Genomic DNA, 19512 nt, shown 5'->3' on the forward strand with positions numbered 1-19512 from the left:
AGCTGACACGACTTGTCACCCGGCTCCCAGAGCGCACTGGGGCTACAGATTCGCAGTCTGCCATTTTGGCACGGCGTGTAACAGCAGAAGGACGGCACCCACGGAAAAAAACCCTGCAGTGCTGAGAAGGGAATATGACAGGAATTAAGTCAACTCAGGAAAATGTTAATGGCTATCGACGTGTGCTTTACACTGTAAGCAATGCAAATCCATGTGCTTGTGGGCTTCTCTGTCATCAGCCAAAGTGATGCCAGAAACAGCCTCTGGAAGTGTTCCAGTCATGTCAAAAGAAAATGTTTAGAAACATAACTTAATGATGTATGAACTTTTATAAAGAGTAAACTTTAACCAGAATAATTTTTATAGCTCAATGACAAACAATTAGAATAAAGAAAATGAGTAGTAAGAATCTATTTAGCCTCTGATTAGAAACTGATTTTTCAATTGAACAACGTACTGTGACTGACTTTATTATATCAAAGCTTTAGTCTGTATCACAAAGCACAGGCCCGTGCACGCACATATAAAATAACACTGGTAAATATTTTTCAAATTGCTCATGCAATGCGCCGCACAATAGATAATGAGCTCTGGCTCTTGATCAGCCGTCGTCGCTCTGCACATTGTAGTATTTGTTTGGCGACAGCTCCGCTCTCTCAACAGGCCACTTAATCAACTGTAGATCCCTCTGAGGAACAATGGCATCGTTGAGCTGGCTCTCTCGGCCCAGGGGGACTGGAGTCCACATTTGTTTTAGAGTGAAGTGACCCTCACATCACACTCGCAGAGATTAAATCACATTATGGAGGCTGCAGACTTGAAGTGATGTACATTTCTGCACAATTTTGAATTCGGGGAAGCAACATTAGCACGATTTGCTTGGTGGGATAACACAGATCATAAGATCATTAATATGCAGGCATGATTTTATCTCACTTATTTAAGTGTACCTACATATACATATTTAAAAAGTAGTTATGGCACGTGTCAACCTGGCAACTTCCATAGAGAGGTAAGAGGTCGGCGATTCATCAGTCCCTAACTTTTAGGTCAGAGACGGTTTAAAAATGAAATGTCTCCACAGAGAAATCCTAAAAATACAATGTACCCTGATTCTCGTGGAATGAAAATGCATATATGTGAAAGGTCCATCAGATTTATCTATGATCTATCTCCATGAATTTGTCTTTAACATGTTACAGAGTGATGTGCTTGGTCTGCCTTCCTCGAAGTGTAACGCAGAAGTGAAGTTCTCCTCGTGCGGCTGGATGAATTTGCAGAAGGATTCCATTAAAGTCTGTTGTCGACAAAGTCAAAGAGAGATCCCACCTCTGTGTGTGTGTGTGTGTGTGTGTGAGTGTTTGTGTGTTGACACATTTGTACATATCATCCAGTGCAGACACGCACATTTCCACACAGGTGCACTCTAAGCAACTTGGCCTGTCCAAAAGAAACGACTAGAATTTATATTCCTGGAGCACTTTGGTTTACAATAGTTCAAAATTTATACACTAGCACTGATAATGATTTGCACTTTTTACTCCCGGGTCAAATTATCGTTCAGATTGTCTTCGGCAAAAGATGTGAGCAGGTTGTTAAGATGAAGGAATGTGAAGCAGAGTCTATAACTCTGTCCAAGCACAGTGTCAACCCAGTGTAAATATCTCAGGTCAGTGTATCGAGAGCCAGAAACCCATCGTCAGCCCCGTGCGGCGGCTGCTCAGCTGATGTCTGAGGAGAGGGAAGAGGAATCATTCTAATCTCTAAGTGCAATAAATGTCCAGTAAAAAGAAATCCCCCAAAAATTATGGCCACATTTCTACAGATATTTATTATCATTTAATTACGTAGGCCTAATAAATATATTAACTAATACATAAGTATGATAATTTATAACTGATCGTTTCAGCTTCCGTGACCTTGGGCTGGATTTTGTCTAGATTCTGTCAAGACTTGAAATATCTGATATGAGAAAAGTTAACAACTGTACGTCCTTGTGGGAAAAGGGTCAAAAGTTAACTCCGCCCCCCCCAGAAACGTGACCTCTGGCGAGAAAAGTGCTTGAAAAAAGAAAAGAAGTCAAAATTGAGAGAGGTAACCTTGGAAATGATTCACATCAAAACCTTGAGTTCATTAAAAAACGACAGGAAATATGTATTTGATATGATTTATTTCTTTGACAATCCTTTTTATTACACACCAGGGATGATCCCTTAAGATTCCACAGTTTGAGTTTTACATGAAATTCACGCAGGAAGAGTAAAGACGAATGAGGTCTGTGTTTACGACGAATGTGTCAGTTTGAATGAATGAATCACGTCGCCGGTGCCAGACGTACGACTATGGAAATATTTGGCTCCTGCTGTGTGAAACAAAATGGCTTCTCCGTCTTCCTCGCAGTAAATACAGAAAAGAAACCTCAAAACAAAACAGTCGAGAGGATAACCATTGATCCCCATCTAAGCCACGCTCAATCACACTTAAACGGGGCGGCTCTTCCTACCAGAGGAACCAGCACAAACCTTTAAGTCGACAGCTAATGCCCGGTTTAGTCCTCTCTCTCTCTGCGCTTTCTTTCCCTCCTCGAAAACTGCCATGCTACAACTTAATACCAGACGAGCTCACGCTGGGCGGCTGGGAGGCGCTACCGAGGCCCCGGCTCCACGCACTCAGCCCTCGCCTTTGCTTTCCATTTTGTCGTCGCTATTCTTTGTCTCGCCCCCTCCAATTTCTCTTTTGCGGGTCACCGAACCCTGGGACAAAGTGTGTCCGCCCCCACCTCCCGGTCCCCGCGGTTGCCAACACCGAGACCGCCACACCACACACAACGTTGGAAGATGACATTTCCTCACCCCTGTCCGCCCCCCCCCACCCCACCTCCACCCCAGCCCACCCTTTCGTCTCCCCTAATCCAATCAGCAAGGCCTGAGTTTTTCTAATATACTGGTGGTCTCATACTCTGACTTTATCCCTGCAGCTGTGCCGGACCGCTCATTGGCAAGATTAGGGCCTCTGCAGCTCCTCTGATCATGTATTTCAATATGAATGGGACCAATAAGGGGGTGGATTATGGCTTAGTTACTTTGGAAATCCAAGGCCCCCCTTTGATGCCCCCGGGTTTGAACGGCAATGGCAGAACTCCGCCTGGTCGGCATGGCGTGGCGGCAACGCCACCTGGCAGTCAAATGTTTGCTCATATGCGCTCATTAAACAACAGCACACTGGCACTGTGGGTACTGACTGCGGGCCCGATGGCGAGCCTCGGCCGCGACCAGATGGCGCCGTCGCCAGTTTGCCAGGTGGGGTTCGTCTTGTGCGACGCCTCATGGACGAAGGATTGGGGGGGGGAAGAGGAGTGTGGACAGAGCATGTTGCCAAGTGGGGAGGAGAATAAACACACATTTCAGTTACCGTCGCTGTTCCATGCACACAGACACGTTTATTTCTCTTCCTTTAAACGTACACATGCACTTGTGTAGAATATCCAACACTACATTAAAGAGAAGAACCCCCCCCCCATGTCCACTCCACATCACCTGCATCTACAAGTGCAGCTGAATTTCCCTCCAAACACACTTTCACACACCGAGCTGTCCTGGGAGCACTGGTCCCACCATGACACGGCCCTTGTGGGGGCTTTTCATTAGTTATTGGGGCCTGGGTCTTCTTCTCTGCCGGCCCTCCTGCCCTCACATCTCGGGGGCCCTTTTGTGTGTGAAGTGCTAGAGGTGATTAATATTTGTTTTCCCTCCTCTGTGGGAGAGGAAGACCCAGCTGATCCACTGTGACCCCTCCTTAATCCCCAGCGCGTCGACCCAGTCTCTGTGTTTCCTTCCCTCTTTCGGGGGGTTTTTACCTCAGAGGCTGCCCAGCGTTCTCCGCACTGACGCTTGTGTCCAACTCAAGGTTCAGAGCTTAGAGCCACGATGTCAAGTTTCTTCACGAGGGGGCCACTGAGTTTTTATTTTACGCGTCCCTCCCCTGAGAAGGGACATTTGTAAAAAAACTGTTGTGAGGACAGGTGATGTTGACTTTTGCATTTACTCAGAAACTGCAAACGGGACGGATGTGTAACTGCATCAACCTGCACAGAAAAGCGTCATTTTCAAAAACAAATCACTGTCTCAGTGTCAGGTTCAAAATCCAACCTGATTTCCAGGTTTTCGGGAGAACAGCTACTGAACCGGCTGCTGCTCCCCAGGTAGTTTGGACAGTTCTGACAGGTGGAGGAAGTGGAAACCAGGAGGATATCCTGAATGAATTGTGCTGCGATGACCAGGTTGAGGAGTTTTGAGGCTTTGTTGAGGCCGGGGGGGGGGGGGGGTGTCATGAAGGATTGAGTGGCTTGCGGGTCTATTGAGGACTTGATCCTGTTGACAGATATACAGCTCCCTTTGTGACCACATGGCCGTGATGGAAATGGCAGGTGCAGTATGGGTAGCCGATGCAAAAAAAAAAAAAAAGAAGAGAAATCCTTTCTCGCGTTGTGTTTCAGTGGTTGTAAAAACACAGCTGTTTTCAGCTTTCTGAACCGGCGGAGCGCTCGGTTTCCAATTCTCTCTCAAGCTCCTTGTTGCCTTGTTGGCGTCATCACTAAACTCGCAAACACAGTCTTATGGTCTTATCTCTTTATAAGAGCGCCGGTTGGTAAAAATGTAAAGATCAGCATTAACGATCAACACTGTTGGATGAAAGCTCTTAGCAACTGGCTCAAAACCTGCCTCACAGTAATTGATAGTAATGGAAAACTGCTTGTCTATTTAACACACACACACACACACACGTCTTAGCTGTAGATGACAGACAACACAACTGAGTTTGAGGAGATCAAGTATTATTTTCATAAAGATAAACAAATTAAAGTGTAGATACAAATAGCAAAAAACTATTTGATAATATTGAAAGTAGCTTAGTGTCTATCATCGACAAAGAACATGATTATTGTATTTGCAATAATGAAGATTATTGTATATATACATATATAAAAGCAAATTAATGACGGCGCAGTAGCAAATTGAAATTGAATGAATGAAATGAAAACGTTGAAAAATAAACATTTTTCAAAATTACATATTGTAAATCTAACAATTATTAAATTATTATTAAATATAATTAGGCTTTAATTAAATATATTATATTTTATAAGTATGATAATCATATAATTAGTTCTACTATTAATTCTGAACTTATAATCATATTGGGAGACTTATTGTTTGAGATCTGAAAACAGCAACGTTTCACTATTTTAATTTCACAAATAATAAAGTAATCTCATTCATCATATTTTAACACACATTAATGTATGTAACTGATAAACATAAAGTTGTTTTATTTTTTATTTCCTATGCAATTTTGCACCTTGGAAATGAATTTTCCTATTCCTATCATTATTCTTTTATCGTAGTAGTTGTTGTATTCAGACATGATACTCCATCAACAATATCTAAATAAATATATATTTTTAAATAATAATTTGTCTTGTGAGACAATATTGACATTGCCAAATACTGGAGCCATTGCAAAATAAAAACTGAGTAATTTGTGAGACTGAAAGACATATTCATTTTGGAGTGTGTGTGTGTGTGTGTTACTGCACTGTGATTTGTTAACCGCTTCCTGCTCCTAATTAATAATCATAATAAAAAAAACATACATTAAAACGTATTTAAAAATCACAGCCTCATGTGCACATTATAAACATTGTGTGTAACGTTTGGACCGAACTTTGGCAGATGTCCCTCGGCAGCGCTGCGTCTGACATGCTCCAGCCAGCCGTGTGTGGGAGGGATGTGTTCGGAGGGCGAAGCGAAGCTTTTAGCGCTCGATGAACTAATGAGCGGCGCCAGGTGTCACGACTCCTCCACAAACGACTTCTCTCTGCTGCCAGTCTTCACCCTCCATCTTTTCTCCTGACCCGGTCTCCCTGTTGTCAACACCCTCAAGCACTGACATCTCTATGGACAAGTTATATAACATTTCAGTGTAAGATGTCCAACACTTTATATTTTCTACACTGTAGTACAGGGACTAGGTTTGTGGTAGAAACTAGTTCACATAACTCAATAGTTCTTCTGTTGGTCAGTTGCTCTTAGTAGCAAATGTCCTCGTTGTCGGACTAATAAACGATTATCTTATCTTGTTATGTTTCCTTTATTCTTTTTACTTTTTCCTTTAAAACCAAAAACATGTGTCTTATTTTTGCAAAAACAGAAATGATGTTCTCTTACTCTGGTTGTTTTCTAGTTTATTTTACCCTCAGTTTGTTGAGGAAGTCTCTCAGAGTCATATTTGAGTCTTTAAACGACGATTAGGAAACAAATAACAAACGTTTTAACTGATTTCTTAGCCAACTAGCTCCCAACTCAAATAATTAAGAATATAAATCAAATATAAAGTTAAAACGTGCAGGGACAAAATATTAATTTCAGGTCAAGAAGATAGAAAACTTAAGATCCACAAGTATCTTAAATGTGATTTTTTTTTTGTGGGTGATTTCGGCTCAGTGTATAAAATCCTAGTGAAAAAAAGAAAGCTGCTTCAAAGTATTTCAGTGGTATTGAGCAGGCTCTTGTCCTTGAAGATTTACGGCAACTGCCACGGTGGAATAAGCTTGAAATCCTCATTGACCAACATAACGGCAGCATCACGCCGCAGGGACTTGAGCAACGGAGGTATTGATATCTGCCGATGAAAAAACAAAAGCACATCATTCCGTGCGGATTCTGCAGCGTGACACGCGGTTTGACGTCTGATCGACAAAAAGAAAAACCCTCTCAGATGCCCTGATCTACACCAGCGCAGGGGAAGGTGACACTTTTCCACTTTCCCAACAATCGTACCTGCTCATCGCTGTGGGGTTTAGCTGATGAATGACACTGGGGTGTGCTGTGTGCTGGGGCCATTTGTGGGGAGATAAGAGAGACTTCCTGGATTAGGGAGGTAGTTGAGGTACATCTCCAGAGAGCCTGTTTGTTTGGGTAAGACATCTCCTTCATTACCGCAAAACTGTGGGAGGCTGGGAAACCAACCTGTCTTGGAGATAGCACGGGGCCGCTGCCAAAATGTACTTAACCGGGCTGAAAATGCAACCCACTTACCCTCCAGGCCTCCGATATATTATCATGAATTGCACATCGGACGTAATGCACCGTTTGAGATGTTACATTCAACCAGATGCTGAAATAAGGATGTTATCATATGTCACGTATCCCAGCTCGCACGGTGTCAAACTACACAGGCTGTTTTTCTCCTGGTAGCTTTGTTTTCTGGGTGGCCCAGCGTGACCTGAAAGTGATTGAGCTTCTGAAGCCAGAGTCACTTCAGTCACACGCTGACCGTCGAGTTCCACGACGCAGAACCACATGGAGTCCACTTTCTGATCCTATATCAGTATTTTATCCTGAATTAGTCATTTATTCAGTCACATTTTGTTAATTTGTAGTTTTATAATGTTTTCAGCAGCATCCATCTCAACCAAACTCTCCTACAAATGCATTTAATAGTTATTTTCATTATTGATATTGTTTTAAATTTAAGTTATTGTATATTCTGCAGTGCCCTGGGGATTCTGTTAAAACCATCAACTTTTGCTACTTGTCATACTCCTCATTCATATTGTTCAATAAGATTCTATTATGTCCCAGAGCCCCATAAAGAAGTCTTTATTTAACGCACAAAGGTATTCGATGTACAACACTATTCAGTTAACCTATATTTGTATTAAAATGTTATGTTTAATCCATAATTGGAGTGGAGGAAGAGCAAAATATGAATTTCATGGTACAGGGCTACATACGTTTTAACTGCACGTATGACAATAGTCTCCTTGCCTTCAAAGGGGAAAAGCAATGAATTCATCAGTGTGAAGAAGCTGACATGCTTGATAAATTATTTACTAGTTAATTTATCATAATTTTTAAGTAAGTATATTCCTGTATTGCTGACTGTTGGTGAACTTAAGTTTGAATTTATTATTATTATTTAAACATTTTACCGAAACACAATCTTTCACTGAAGCAAATCATGTTTGTACGAAGCATGTATATATATATATATATATTTCTACTTTTACTGTTTATAGTGTATATAGTACCGAGCATCTTATCTTAATTAGCTTTACCTTGAAATGGTTTTCAAGTACCAAGTAGTATTTACACCTATCGTAGTAGTATCTATGTAGTAGCATGTAATAGTATGGAAGAGCATTTACCAATTCTAGGCCTGATGGAGAAATGTATTGATAACTCTACTGATCAGTTCAGTTCAAAGTGTATATTTCCGATCTGAGCTGAATAAGAGTAGTTCCATACACATGATCAGTGCAGTGCTGCAGTGCTGCGTGGGGCCTCTTGTTGCCCTTGTGGCGGTGAAGGGGGAATTAGATGTAGTGTTGTCTGAGTCCCTGTTAATCCTCAGCTGATTAGTGGAATTCTCATCAGGGCTCCTTGAGAGCCTGCGAGAGAGAAAGTGTGAGGAAGGGAGAGAGAGGAGAAAAAAGGAGAATGGAGGGAAAAAGCCGAGCTGGGGGAGAACACCCCCCCCCCTTCACCTTCCTAATTTCCTACTAGTTAGTCCCCCCCCCCCCTGCTGCTGCCGTGGACCACAGGCCTGCATCTCCTCCGGCCAATAAGATCTCGGGCCCTCAGGTCACCTGGCTCACCAGACTAATCCCGAATCTGCCTTGTAGATTAGCACTTTCCCACTCACAGCCACTGCAGCCCAAGCCCCGGCAAATCCAGAGGTAAATGCCGAAGCTTCCGGTAAGTGGGTGAGCGCGGCGTTGTGCAGTGGATTAAGGAGAACAGGATAATATTTACAAGCCCATCACCAGTAGTGATAAGGCCGAGGATAAACAGTAATGGTCGGTCTTTAGCCTTTTTTTCCCCTCATCAAGGCAAGTGGTTAAATCACTGAATCCCCGTGTATCGTCTCTGACATTGATGTGCAAAATTAGCCGGCTGTGAATTAGTCCGTGTCACTCACCTGGCCTTGCTGCTGCTTAAATGATTAAAATGGTCAACAATCACTTAGGGATATTCTAACAATTTAGGCAATGAAATTAGAGGAGGAGACGGTGGATTTCTGTGTCAATCAAGAATTTGTCCCACGAGACACTTGGAGCACAACTTGAGTTTGGCTCCCAGAACATTTAGGAAATCACGTTACTTCAGTTCGTCCCAGTGTTGTTAGATTGTCACTGGGATGAGAATGTGGGATCTGAACCAAAGGGAAAAGGCCAAGTCTGGAATTCTACCATATCTCTGAATAAGGTGCAGGACCCATGGACTAAAATACTCAATATCTATTTTATGCCTTTTCAAATAACCAAATACTGTTTATTATCCAGCACCTGGGTTGAAAAACCACCTCCTTGATTTTGCAGGGGGATCAGTAAAAGTGGGATAGAGATTTTATCTCTTGCCACAACACAACCCATCAGCGACCCATCACTTTTATTTTTGTTATATTATCAATTGGTATGTGGTTGAAATTTAGAGAGAGGGAGGATGACGTTTTCCTGGAAAGTGGAGCGGCAAGTAAACAGGACCTTAAAAACTTTTATTAAATAAACTATTAATTGACTAGTTGTTCCAAAGACTGTATAAAAAAAATTATCAAATTTGATTCCATTTCTATTCACAAATCACAATTTGCTAAAAAGCTAACTTTTAATTGATCATATTTCAAAATAAAAATGAGCAATTTAAGGGATTTCTTCCAACATAAATTTTATAAAAATGTTCCTTACATATATTGATAATTAGTTTAAGTAGTATAATTAATTTTAAAAAAGAAAACTGGATCATATCAGGCTGTAACTTTATAAGCCAATCATTACAAATGAGGGATTTGTTCTTCGACTAGAGAGTCTAGGACTTTTTGAGAATAATCAGCGACATTCAAAACTTTACATGAATATGTTAAATATGGTTTTACCATTTCATGAAAACATCATTAGTGTGAGTGAGTATTTTACTGTATTTGTACCATTTTGCATTTTCCAAAGACACCAACCTTTCCCGAATCCCTCAAAAGCAACACCAGGTAAGAACTCAGCAGTCCAACATGATATTTAAGATCTGTCACCTCTCTCATCATGAAGCCACATGATGGACTAGTTTCCTCTCTACTGTAGATGGCACTGTTAACTTGCTCTTGGTTGGGATTTCAGTGCTGAGCAAGTGGAGCGGGGCAGAAACCGTCGGCGTCTGCTCCTCATTACTGCCCTGAGCCTCGGGGAGAAATTAATTAAAGTGGGGGAATAATAATAATGATAATCATAACAAAGATTATCTTTGTCATCACAGTTATGCTAACAACAGAAACGGGCTTTCGAGGGGAGCCAGTGGCCGAAACTACTACCCTCCAGCTTTTATCTTACAGAAAACTATACGTGGTGTGGTTGTGTCTTTTCTCTTCATTCTTCCCTCCCGTGTTTTTCAGAGAAGTGGAGTATTAGCGGCGGTGGTGGGTGGAGAGAGTTTGGGACGGGGGAGGTTTCGGGGTGAGGGCCAGAGTGAAAGGCAAGTGTGTTATTGTAACAGAGCTTATGAGGGAGTCAAGAGGAGGGCAGTGTGCCGATCGCACGCTAGGCTGCATGATTCACAGAAGAGGCCTGAACACGAACCCGCCGGACCCCCCACTTCACCTCCCCTGCTTCTGAAATCCCCCACTGTCAGCTCGCATTATGGGACTAATACCGAAGCGATGGCGAATCACCTCACGTCACCTCTCGTGTGAGCGATTTCCACCCGTCTGGGGACGCTAACCTGCAGACAACATGGAAACAGACAGGAATTAACTTAATTGTACCGCTTCCACTGAGCGGGGGGGGGGGAGACAAAACATCTCTGTACTTCACCTGCGGGAGAAACAAGCACTTTCTCACACTGTCACACGTCTGCTCCGCATCATAAAGGGGGGAAAAACATCACCAATATCAGATTACACAGTTTAACGTGGGCTGAGAAAGTTATTTGATCTTATAACCTCTTGAAACACTTCCCTGACCCTATTAACAATTTCCAAAAACGCAATAAATGTCCATTTAAAACCAGGTTTCAATTCCTGAAAAGCCGACTTTGGGGAAACTTGAGATTTCCCACGGCCCTGCTGATACATCTCTCGCTTGTGAAAGTTGTTTGTGTCTGCAAATGAAAGTGGACGCATGCGATATTACTTAATTTACATCACATGTCGTGTTAGCAGCGTCCCGCGGCAGCCACCTCGCCCTGTCACACTATCTGAAGTCTTATTGAGACAGAGGGGCCCGGCCCTGTCTCGTGACCGCCACTCGAACCTCTTTTCATGTTGCCTGTGAAGAAAGAAGGGGGCCGGCTGACCTCATGTGCTGCTGGGATATTACTTTACGTCTTCATCAGACCGCACCCTCGGCGTCGGCCCGTGAACTGATTTCGAGACTGTTGCGCATGTCGCCGCTTCCTGTGCGCGCCGAGTCATTGGCTGGTCACCGGACCCTAATGAAAGAAAGGTGTCGGGAGGAGAAGAGAAAAGAATCAAAGCTGGGGCGGAAAAGATGGTTCAGAAAATCACTTTTAAAGCTTTTTCTGTAATATCCGAGATCAGAATAATCTAATGACTGTTAAGAGGCGGACGACTGGAATGATATTGGTTTCTGCTGCTCATCAATAGTTAATTCAACCCGAGGGTAATGTAAGACGGCAAATTTGCCCAAGATAGGAATTTCTGATAATTGTGAAAGATAAATGTTCTTTGTCCTCTTCACTTCTCCACAATCCAATTAGGATTCGGTGTCTAGGAAACCAGATGACTGTATGCTCTGGAGCCGGAGAACGTTAGCTTAGCCGCTCATTAGCCATTTCCTTGAGCCCTCGTGTAATATTGTCTCACCAGCGTTAGCTTTGGTCTGAATTACTAATCAAGTGCACACATCCGGTGTTTGATGACATTTTTACCTATTCCCAAAGCATTTCCTTCCCCCGCAAAAATTCATTACTTTCAGCTCGAAAACGGGAAAACGTGGGAGATGTGCACATATCGAGCTGAGTTAGTTTGTCTCGTTTTTTTCCCTCAGTCTGATGAGCTCCTCTGTACTTTTCTCTTTGTGGTCATTCCAGTTTGTCTCTTCCCAGGGAAACATCACGAGACTCAGGACGTTGGCGTCTCCCAACAAACAGTGTGTTGTTTGATCTGTGGACACCCTGTCACTTTTGAAACAGATCCCAATGTGGGAATAAGGTGGGAGGAACATTATAAGAAGACAAGCACTGTAAAAAATATCCTAAAGAAGTGGACAAGGCTGTGTCCGAAATCACTCACTCTTCTATAGAGGACTATATAGGGAGTCTACGTCCATTCTATATATCGTCTATGAAAATATCTGTCCCTTGAAACATCTGAGAGGAGCCATCGTGCTATCGTCCACTCAGCCAGCAGAAGCATAGCCTAGCTTTCTCGTGTTGACACAAATTCCCATTAGAAAAAGCTGTTTTCTCAAGTTCTCGCTAGCATTAGCTGTGGCGACAGCAAACAGCCACAGTGTCAGAGTCCCCCTGTGACCTCAGCACGCCATACGTTACTGATGACTCCCGTCTCTGACAAATGATGTTTACGTACAACTAATCTGCAACAGCAAATATGTTTGGAAGTATTTTGGCCAGTCGCAAATATGTTGATACTGATCATATCAGAAAAATGTTCACACAGACAACACGTTTGTTTTCCATCAAATTATCAGATCTTTCAGTACGTTAGACTCACAGTTCTTCGTTGAGATTGGGGAAAGATCAGATTTTTTGTCTGGTTTAATGCAGAAAAAGTTTGCAACATCTTAAAAAAACATTTTGTTTATGTGGCCTAAACATGTCGAGGCAGAACTCCTTGAGCACAATCGATGTCCACGCCAACCACCTCCAGGCAACGGTTAATAAATGCAGCGCTTCAGTCATTAAAAAATGAATAAATAAACGTTGCCTCTGAACATAATCCAGCCAGCAATTACGTTGCCACCTCAACCGAACTGGGAAAACAGTTTGGTTGCATCAGAGCGTTTCTTTGCAGGAGACTGGGTTGGTCACAGAATAAGTAATGTGAGGAGTGATGGAGTAACACATGGGCGGGCTCCAATCACTCCCTATGTTACTCCATCACTCCACACGTCAGTACAATGGCTCACGATGACGCCGCCAAAAGTTTCGCCACACAAAACACAAACGGCGATACTTTTTAACCATATCCTGCTCAAATGTGATTGGTCGAATGTAACCGGGAGACCTCCAGCACGAAAATCTTGTCTCTCACCAAAAGATTCAGCGTATTCACATGTAGAATCTGTTTATAAAGATCACAGCAGAATTGAACCATTAACTGCTGCCCTATAATGCCAGTTTGGGCCAGATAAGAACACAAGTTCATAAACATCAAGAAAAAACTACCCGATTTCTTAGAAAAGTTTTCAAATGTTAAAATCTGCATATTTTTTCCTGTGATGAAAATAAAATGTCATAAATTGTCTTTACAGTTCAATGCCCGACTCTTTCAGATAGACATTTTTTAGAGTGGAGTAACCAGAGAATCGTCTGGTATGTACATAGCAATTACATCCCAGTGCCCTGTGCAGAGTACATAGCTGAAACACGCTCAGCGGGGTCACTGCCCAGGGGATCGAGGTTTGCCCATTAAAACATCATCAGACAATGCAGTTTATTTAAAGAGACATACGACTCTCTGCCGCTACTGTTTACCCTCCTGCTGCCGGAGAGTGAAGATAATAATGTTTGGAAATCAAAGAGAAAACGGAAACTGTAATTTACAGCGAGGGAAGTTACCACAGGTCAGAAGTTGCGTGCAGGGACGCAGCAGATTTGTTTATTTGCAGAGGGGACTGGGAGAGGATCAGCCGGGAATACAGTCGACTTGCTCTCTGGGGTTTTTCATCTCCTATTCAAAATGCTTGATGTCTTTCCTGGAAACTATTTTGGGTTTTTTGAAGTTTATCTTTCCAGAGTTTGAAAACACGGACGGATTATTGACATTTTTGGTGCAAACACATACAGATTAAAATTTTGTCATCTCTCTCTTACCTTTGTTCTTACTTCCTGAATCACAATGAGCAGCAGCAGCTCCATAGAAACCGCAGTATTACCTAAGACAGACCCATCTGTGTTTCACACCTTCACCCAGATAACTCAGTCAACATGAACCCACCCATGGCGCCCTGTTCGGTGGGCGCCTCCCTCTTCTCCGATCACCCTGAAGGATCTGTCACCCTCCCGCCTGCCCACCCTGTCTGAAATATTCAGCCCAGATAGTAGATTTGCTAATTGTCCTGTCAGTATATCAGTAGCGTTGGTTCCTCCCTCCTCTCGGCCGTTCAGCGTCACCCAGATAACGTCTTGGTTCTTGAGGGGCGCCAGCTGTTTCTGTTGGTGACCTGTGTCATTGGCGATTGAAAAGCAGGTCGTCTGGAGGCCAGAGTTAGACACGAAGGTGAGAGCACAGAGGGGAAGAAGAGAAGTGGACATCTGAGAAGAACAAAGTACAGATCCTGTCCTGATTTCAGATTTTTGGCTGAGTCCTGTTCTTAAACTGTATCTAAAGATGGACGACATATTTCAACTTCCTCAGAAATGAATCCAGAATACACCGGATACGAACGCTGCCATCTCGTGCTGATGATGTAATTAAAGTCTGTGCAGTAGGGATCAGGAAATGGAGCCGCAGTATCGAGGTCCCACCCATACATGTGCTCAACCAATCACAAGTCGGTCTCAGCTGTCAATCATAATGTTTCACCCTATTTTTATAGCATCAAATAACTAATTCAAAACAAATTTATCAGAACACTTGAACAAACATCAATGTGATAAGAACCAATTAAAATGACAAAAAACATCTTAATTAATTTGGTCCATGTCCTATCAGCTAACATGGAGGAGGCGGGGCTTATGACCTATAGTGCAACCCAGTCATCAGGGGCCGCCATCTTTATAAACAGTCTATGGTCCCGTTGATGGACAGTTACATATATTATAATTCATTGACATAGACTGTGGCCTCTACAGGTTACAATGCATTTACTGTGTACTTGCAATAAAAGTAATATAATGCATTTTGTGTTGAAAAGAAAAGTCGTATTTTCACTGCCCATTGGTCAAGAGGACATTTAAAGATGCTCCACATTCATACAGATCAATATGCACACACAACTACACACATACATAGATATATAAAGACTTACTTTACACATTTGTTCACTGTTTTCATGTTTTCTACAGAAAAACTCTATCGCCGTGGTTACCTTATCTTGACATAACCCCTGTACACATTCCCGTCCCCAGTGCTGCATCAATCAGTCGGGTGAGAGGCACTGTGGTAATTTGTTAACCTTTATCCAGCGACCTCTGCTGACCTCAGGATCACCCTCGGTCTGACAGTGTGACGGGGGAGCACTGGACTGGATTTGTTCAGGGGGAAACACACAGGAAGGAAATTAATGCTATTTGCTCAACAACATGTTATATTTTTTATTAACAGTGAAACAGCGTTATTCTGTGTGCAAAAGAAACAGAGGGAAGATTAATTTAAAGATGCAACAGTGAAATATCACCACATCTGAAATGATTCTCTCCACCAGAGCATAATTCAACATTCAGAATCAGTTCCGTGATGAAATCAAAAATAAAACATACTCCTGTTTTTCAATTACAAAGCAAAGGCAAAGAAAACGCAGCTCATTGCTTCCGCTGGATTATTATTATTCCAGGCACAACGCTGGCTCACTGCTACTAACTCTGAGAGCAAATGCTCTATGCCGATGCATATTCATATGTTTAACATACAGACATGCATTCCTAATGATGCGGGAGAGGACAGAATGCAATAAAGCTCATTAATACGTTTTACCATGCCAGTCAGTCCCCGGCACAAGAAAAGCTGCCGCACGGCTCCAATCAAGCAAATTCATTTAGCCAATAAAGAGCGACTCCAATGTGAGATGAAAACAGAGAGAAATGAAATGTAGACGTCGGTCTGTGTTTACTCCATCAGTGGGAAATTATTATTATTTCCTCTGCACGCAGGGCTGGTTTTCTCATTTATAAAGTTTTTATTTCCGTGACTTTTATTTTAAAGTTTTTGTCACTGAAAATCAAAACTTTTTCAACCATTTCTGGGATGTTTTCTTTTCTGTTAAGTACCATAACTAAATCTATTTTAATTATATTAAATTCTGTTATGTGAAGGGAAAATCTGATGCATGCGAATTTAGTTTTAATATTGGCATGGGTAGTAACTGCAGGGAAATAACATTATAGCTTCCAAGATGGCATTATTCAGTATCATGGTTAATCTAACCTGTGATATATCTTCTTATGCTGTATATATATTTTCATAGGGCACTAGATACTTAAAAATATATAGAAATAAAGCAAATATTGGTAAAAGGCCCCATGCTCGTGGAACAATACTTCATTTAACAATCAACATTTTACTGTGATTGAACGCACACTAACTGCACTACACTACAATATATAGTATATATAAGTCAAAATATTGCAAATGATGACACAAGCCAGCCGTGCACAGAAGCTATGAGCTGTCTGGGAACTCAGGGATTTACATTTTCAAAGTGCTCTTTGCAAATAATGGACCACAAACACTGGGCTTTGTTTACAATCCCCGACTTCATAAAAGCTACTTAAGTAATTTCCACGGCTTTGCTAAAAGCTCATTCTGAGACGACTGCTGAAAAAAAAAAAAAAAAACTCAGTCCAAATGTGAGTTAACAAGTTTTTATTGGACAGTTCAAGAACTGGCAGAAGTAGATCGAGACCTCCTCTCGCTACCTTATCAGAAATAGGGCGATTGACTCTAACTCACGGGAGTAGCCGATATTCTACAAACCCAACCTTCTCTAATCTCCATGCACGCGCTGTCACATTTAGTTTCAAGATTTAACACGAAGCAGCTCCTGATGTGAGGGGTTAGACAACCAGACGTCTGCTCCAGCCACAGTGGGCAGACATCAGTAATGGCCGAGGACTTTGTTTATAAATTATTAATGATTTTCTTCCCTCCCTGTCATTCTGGACAGGCTGTGAGACGAGCCGATGCTTCTCCTGTTTGTGTGGCAGCGCGCTCCTCAAACAGATTGCAATTTATTCCTCTGCAGTTTGTCCGTCAGGGCTAACTCTGACAACATAATCCCGAGCTAATCCGCCGCGTTCAGTTTTTCGTGTTGGCTCTCATGCAAAGTGCTCTGCCAAATCCCGCTACCTGTCAGCCTGGCCTTGCGATGGGGAGCCCAGACGAGCTGCCAGCCCCGCTGCAGTGGCTCCCGTGGGTGGGAGAGGGAGAAGGGAGGTGGGGGAGGCATGGTGCCTGGGTAGACTTAACCCCTGCCTCCCTCCCTGTAATCCACTGTAAACAGCCAGAGCCTTAGAAGGGCTAACTGCACTAATCAAGCCCCAAGCTTGCCTAGTCACTATCATACACAGTACCCTAAGAACTACAGATTTGAGCAGCAGCTACTGCAGAGTGTGTGCAGGGCATGAGTGTGTTAGTGTGTGTGTGTGTGTGTGTGTGTGTGTGTGTGTGTGTGGAGCAGAGGGGCCCATTGGCGGCTCCCAATATCCAAGGTGCCAATAAAAGGTGCCAACAGGCAGCAGAGATCAGTGTTCCTTCAATTTTACAGAAAGTCCTCTAGTGTTTTCCATAAGTTTTAAATTGGGGGAAACACCAAACATATGTACATGTTTTTAAAGTCAGAATATATCATCCTATAGTAATAAATCACACTTCCAATCCCAGGATCGTATTACAATTTAAAGTTTTATTTAAAAACAGATACTCACATGTTTTCCAGAAGCATCAAATGTTTCCGTTGAACTCCGATGACGAGGATAAAAAAAATCTGTGTTTTGAGCTAAAAGAAAATCAGCCTCTCAGTATTCGATCCTCGCCTTTGGAGAAGCACATTTAAATTTCCCTCACAGCTCATCTCCCAGTCTCAGTGACCCAAAAAACAGAAGAACTTAAAAAGGCCTGACAGTAGCTAAAGGCAAAGGGAGGAAATTGAAGCCGACTCCCCGTCCCATCAACAAAAACAAAAAAAAGTTTCAGGAACCTCTAAGTGGACATGACAGAACACAGGCAGTGAAACTTTTCCCACTTGGGTGTTTTTTTTTTCTTTTTCTTACCCTCGCTTCTCTTTCATTGTTTCCAGCGGTGAGCATATTCAGTGGGGTGTCGGTGGTGGGTGGGGGGTTGGGGGGGGCCTCGGGTTGTAGCTGTCAGCAGCAGGGAAAGAGTCAGAAGCTCCACTTTGTCAATGTCCGTCAAGACGTCTCAGCACTGGATGATACAAACATGTAAATTCACCAGTTTGTTGCTGGAAGAAACTAAAAAGAAACATGTTCCTCTATAAAAGAAAAGAATAATTCAAACTGTGTAGATGCCAAATGTCATGTGACTGAATGTGAATGTGTTAACCCTGCAAGTTCACTTTCTCAGTGTACTCGCAGTGACAGTGTGTAAGGTAGAATTTATGTTTATAGGCTGGTGGAAAATAGAACAGAAATAAAAAGTATATCAAACTTTGCTACCTTGCTAAATTGGGCAACAATTTGTATATGTTCATATAAAACAAAATGTGGTATCAACACAGAGGGGCCTGTGGATACTCTCTCATTTGGATATAATTATAATAATTTCGTGATGCAAAATTGCATACAAAATAAAATTTATTTATCTGGTTATCCTGTTTTAGATTAGAATTTAATGTGTTTTAAAATAATATGAATACAATTTAAAATTCATTGTGAAACATTTCTGTTTTCAGTTCTAATACAATAACCCTGCCAATAATGTGTAAGATAATAACTTTATTGATATAGTACCTTACAACAGCAAAAGTACTTTAGAGTAAAACTGGTGATGCACGTAATAAAAGAGGATTTAATAGACGGTACTGAGTCTGCCTGCCTCTCCGGGCAGGAAGTTCCACAGCTGAGGAAACTGAACCCACAAACCTTCAGTGCCACGTCATGGTTTTGGAACAGTTAGTGAGTCGGGCCCTGCAGGAGGATCTCAGGCAGAGATGAGACTCGTAGGGGGTCAGCAGATCGCAGATGTGGGAAGGAGCCGGACTGTTCAAGGCTTTAAAAACAAGCTCATCTTAAAATCTAGAACTCACAGGTCACCAGTGAAGGAGCAAGAATCAGTGTAATGGTCTCTTCTCTTATTTTGCAGCAGTTTCACATTTTTTGGTGTGTTTCGCTTGCTGATACCAGCGTAAAGTGCATCGCAGTTATCTGAGTGAGACTTGAGACACACTGGCTCCTGATCTGTTTTGCTTCTTCCACTTTTCAATCCCCCCACCCCCCCACCCCCTCCAGAGACTGTGGGAAAGCTCCCGACAAATATGTTCGCCACCTTTGCGCTCCAGATAAAAGTGGCCTTTGAGGGGCGGAGCTCAGGAGAGTGTTGAGATGACGGCCGGAGGGTTGGCAGAACTGCGGGGAAAATGCGAAC

This window comes from Hippoglossus hippoglossus, chromosome 10, assembly GCF_009819705.1.
Source record: "Hippoglossus hippoglossus isolate fHipHip1 chromosome 10, fHipHip1.pri, whole genome shotgun sequence".
Lineage (NCBI taxonomy): Eukaryota > Metazoa > Chordata > Actinopteri > Pleuronectiformes > Pleuronectidae > Hippoglossus > Hippoglossus hippoglossus.